Here is a 5486-nt window from a genome sequence, read left to right on the forward strand (position 1 = left end):
TAATTTCCTGCTACTTGTTATGACTAAATAACATAATTATTAGACTTTTACACAGAACACAAGGTCAGCTCTCCTGGGGACAAAAGGGTGTTTCACCTGCAAACCCACTGACAAATCCCACTTAGCCTTGAACATGATCAAAGCCCTCAATTTTACATTCCTCATATTCACATCAGACTAAGGATAACATTAGTGTCATATTTAGAAATGGAAAAAAAAAAACCCACATTGTTTGCAGTAGGTTAGGATGGTGCACCACAAATTATTTTAATAATTTTTCAATCCCTTTCTATGTGCATTTTACTTTTTACATAATTTGTTAGAGAAGACATACGGTTAAAAACAAAAATTGTCATACCCCTGGCAAATATTGATTTAATGTTGATTTCCTCTTTATCAATATGTTTGTTCTGACTGAAAATGACACTGCCACAGGCCAAAAGGTTGCAAGACAATGTGGTAGAAACATGGAATCAGAAAAGAGAAGTGTTTTCATCTTTTACATTTTTTTAATGAAAAATTGTGTCCAATAATCAATGGAACCAGGGATGGATTACTGCACGGGCCTACCGGGCCCAGGCCCAGGGGCCCAAGGGGTCAAGGGGCCCTGAAGCCCAAGCCATTGCATGGAATCACTGCCTCAATATCAACAAATCAGGATGTAGGCTATGAATCTGATTGAATATATTATTGGCCATCCCCAAAATGCACCAGAATACAGTAAAGCACATTAAACAAATTAAACATTTTCTGGGGGAGGACCCCCAAACCCCCCCTCCCACATATGTGACAATTAGTGGGGGGCCCTTAATAGGCTACATCTGGGCCCAGGGGTCCGGAAGTTCATAATCCGTCCATGAATGGAACCATCTTTATTTACCATCACAGCTCTCAAATGGTTCTTATAAGCCTCTCCATGTCTCCACGATGATTCTAGACCACATCTTTTTAGCAGCAATCCAGGTTTTTAGGCAGGAACGATTCTTTGCCATCGCTCTGGCCTTGTGCTCACATTTTTATGGATTGAGGTCTGGACTCTGGCTAGACCACTCTAAAATCATAGAACAAGCATAGTGGTAAAGAGAAAATCAACATTAAATCAATATTGGCCAGGGGTATGAATAATTTTGTTCTTAACTGTAGGCTACATCTAAAAGTTAGTGTGCTGGATTGAGGGAGCATTGACATACAAGTCTAAACAGAAGGCTCCCTGCTGTTACATGTTGGCCCTCACAAACAGCCTCTTGAGAACTGACCAAACTTTGATGGAAACGACATTGTTGCCAGAGAATTCTTAAAAAGGATGCAGACAGACTGTGTTGTTTGTCTAATCTACTGATGCTGCCCTGCTATTCTGTGATATTTTAGATACTGATGCTGCCATCTGTTGTACAAGCGTCGTCACTGCACTTTATCCAAATCAGCCTTGCGGTTTCCATAGATACTGTTTTAAAAGTTGCAGGTTAGTCATCAAGGTGTCGGGTTCCATAAGGTTGTTCGTGAATGTCAATATCCTAAAATGTTTGCCTGTTAAAAATCATATTTTTCGGCAGCCCTTATTCCATCAGTAGCCTATTTAGTCTGCACAAAGGCACGGACTATCTGTGACACGACTGTATAATAGACTTCAGCGTCAGCAGGCCTAGTTTGTAGGCCTAGCCTAGCAGCTACCTATCAGTCAGCAGCATGACATCAAGGCATATGAAACCCGATACGTCGGATTTCTTGAAGAAATTTGCAAGGGTTTTGAAAAATCCAGATATAAAATCATTTCAGGTAAGATAGCTCTCGAAGTTGCTGTAGGTCAACTAGCCAGCCAGAATATGAGCCAAAACGTTTAACGTTAGCCTAACGTTATGGGTGGTGTTTTTTTTTTTTTATGTATTTTTTAATATAGCCTAATGTGTTTTGTATTTACTCAACGTTGTATCTGCAATGCCTTACCATAGTGGAGTGATGATGGAAAGTATGTGGTTGTCAACTGGACACTTTGTGAAGAAGAGAGAGGAAAGCACAGGAAAGCCCTGTCGATATTGAAGAGGGTGGAGGACACCACGTCCCTTCGCAGGCTCTTGGGTTGCCACGGTTTTAAGAAGATGGCAAGGTCTGTCATTTTACCTGTAAGCTTCATATATAAGGCATAGGCCCTTCAGTAGGCTATCCAGTTTAATATTTCATGATGTAGCCTAGCATATTCTCATGGCTTTGAAGGGATTTTTTTGGTTGGTTTGTACTGTGCAGGAGGTCCAGTTCTGATGTCCTTGTGTTTGAGCATCATGATTTTGTTCAGAGAAGAGAGGACAACAAGAGATCAAAAAGTTCAGGGTCAGGTTATCATTTGGGAAACATGGAAGAGAGTTCACCCTGTATGTCCAGTGATGTGCTCTCAGACATGTGCTGTAAGTTATTGTCTTAAGAATGGATTGTAATAGCATTACTTCATAACCTTTTAAATGATTGTTGATTGTTATGGACAAACAGATTGCTCAGTATTTAATGCAAGAATGCACTGTTCTGAACCTTTCCCCCCTGTGCCAGTCTCTCCAATAAAGAGAAAAAATGCCAGAAGTCTCTATCAGTACATAAACTACAGCAGTCCAGCACCAGTAGCAGAACCTCAAGATCCTCTTCAGCACGATCCTGTCTCAGACCCACCATGCACCTCTCTATCTCTGGCTGAAGTCCAGAGGCCAGAAGAACTTGATCCAGGTAATTCACTGCAAATTATCAAGAAACAGGTAAAGAGTGCATTGATGAGTATATTTTTAAAAATTCATGTACTGAGGTTGAGGGGAGTTTATCCGTCTGATATATACGTGCCTTTTTGGGTGGTCCGTCATAGAAATGAACACATAGCTACTCTTCACTCTTACATACATTTAATGTTGTTAGGCCCAGGGGGAAAACACTACAGCAGTATGCTGTAATGTTATTTACACATTACTGTGGTCACATTTCCATTGTGATTTACAGAAAAGAGTTTGGGTTTGCCAGCAGAGGAGCGTCCTCTTCAGGAGAGCATTCAGACTAGTCTCCTGCCTCCACTGTCTCCACACCCTCAGGATGTGGGAGTGTCCGACGACTTGATCAGCTGAGTGTGTCACGAAAGACTATACACAACAGCGACTGTGATCAACACAACCATGACACAACTTTTAATACACCTGAGCCTCTCCCAGGGACTTGGGAATTCCTTCAAAAGTAATGTTTTATTATGTGAAACAGTCAAATGATACCAGTTGCAATTGATGCCATTTGCAGGTATTTGTAATACTAATTTTTAAATACGTTCAGATGATGAAATGGAAGTCTGCACTCATGATTCTTCTGAAATGGTACTTGAAAGATTTAATCTCTTGTGGAGGAATAATTAAGAGAAATATAATGGTTGTCAGAGTGAGACAGAGCAGCCCTAATCTCTTGTGGAAGAGTAATTAACAGAAATATAACGGTTGTCAGAGCGAGATAGACCAGCCCTAACATGAAAGTGGCTGATATATTAACATTGCTTGTCCAGACTGCAATTTTGTGATATCCTACTGGGCATAATTGCTTAAGTTAGATGTGGTTATTAGACTGCAGATTGTGGTCAGTCCTCAGAATCTTGCGACAGATTGTCTGTGAGACCAAACTCTAGGCTTAATTTTAAACTGCACCATGTTGACTCTCAAATCTGCACATTTGGTCGCTATCCAGTCTTGGGCCCCTGGTCTACATAGTAAAACAGGTCTTCCTCCAACGACTGGCTTCTACTTACATCCATCTCAGCACGCTGCTGCACAGTTTTCCCCTGAGTCATAAATAGTCTCAGGAGTGTTTGTGTTCACATTATGTAGGTATGGCATTAAAGGTTGAGTCTGTTGATATTTGTGCTCAATAGCCAATAAAATGACACCCCTCCCCTCCGTGCTCCTGAAGCATGTTGACCAGGATTGTTAATGGCTTGGTCAGAGCGATTATCCCAATTTATACAACCACAGTTGTGTATGAACAGGACTGTGGTCTTTTTTTAAGACCCACACAGGGACAGTCAGACAACCACGAGGAGCAATTCATTGAATTTGACATTTAGTATTATGAATTCTTCACCTTAGCCTATATAGTCACAATGTACTGTACATTTTACATGTTTATTTGACTGAAATATAATACTACATATTCTACTGCTACACTCTTAGCAATTATGTGTATACTATTATGGTTATAAATCAAGCTTTACACTTGAATTGTCTTCACGGATGCTTTCTTTTATTACTCTCCTATTGCAACAGAGTAAAACTGTCTGTAATGGATTAGACCACACTTAATGATATTTCTGTCATATTCTAAAAAGCGTTTTTCAATATTTCATCATTTGCCGTAACTGTCAACTTCTCCAAAATGAGCTCTCAGTCTTTCCCAGGTTGCAGGCGAAGCAACTAGCATAGCAACTAGCATTCTTTGCATGACAGAAACCAAGCCATGGGGCTGTACTAATTTATCCTTTAATAATGTTAACTAACCTGTGGGTGCCAACTAGTCACCATTTGTTCAAGGTTTAATAATTCATGTGACGTGACCCAACCTGTGTCACCCAAGGGATGACTATTTCCCATTTCCAGAAACCAAGTGTTATTGTCAGCATGCTATAACAGGTGGAAAGTAGCATTAGTCAAACAAAGTTCATTTATGTCGAAACAAATAAGAATAGAGTGGGATCCTGTGATATGTAGGGCACAAGTCCTCCAATAATAACATCTCTGGGTTTAGGACATTTTTAGACTTAAAGAAATAAAGATACAAAAGAAAGAAATGCAACATACAACAATCATATGCTCATGGATGTGTATTTTAATAAAAATAATTCTGTCAAAATTAAACGAGTACAATATTTCTTTATCATGTTTCCAGTACATAGGTATGTTTTTAAATTGTTTTTCTTTTTTTATGATGTTTTAAAGGTTTTAAAAAGGTTCATGCTAAGTAGAGGGTAACTCATTTCACGATTGCTAAACTGAAAACTCAAAATAAATGTAAAATTATAACAGAAGTAAACTGTGCACAGCTTGTTGTATTCAGTTTAATTTCATGTGTCCTGCTTCTAGTCCTCTGAGGCACACAGGGATACAGAAGACAAGTGGATGAATTTGAAAAAATGAACACATTTGTTCAAAGAGAAGTCTAAAAAGATTCTCTTTTTTTCCTCACAAAAGGTCCCTATTTGCAAGTTGATATTAAATTTCTAATACAGATTTTTTTTTTTTAAGATGGCAATATACATTTTGGGTGGTTACTAAGATGAGTTCCAAAATACATTTGCCATGAAAAAAGCAATCTCGAGGCAAAACGCTCTACTTACAGTTGAGTGAGATGTCGACCTGATGCCTAGTTAGCCTCTTGATTTTTTTCCTCTCATGTTTCGGTATCAAACATGTATGGCTGTTAGCAGGTACACATGAGACTCCATGCAATAGGATAACGCCACTGAATGATTTCATCAAGTCATC

This window comes from Alosa pseudoharengus, unplaced genomic scaffold (assembly GCF_046254945.1).
Source record: "Alosa pseudoharengus isolate Yale_2024_CS ecotype anadromous, Long Island Sound unplaced genomic scaffold, YU_APseudo_1.1 YU_APseudo_1.1_scf_10, whole genome shotgun sequence".
Taxonomy (NCBI): Eukaryota; Metazoa; Chordata; class Actinopteri; order Clupeiformes; family Clupeidae; genus Alosa; species Alosa pseudoharengus.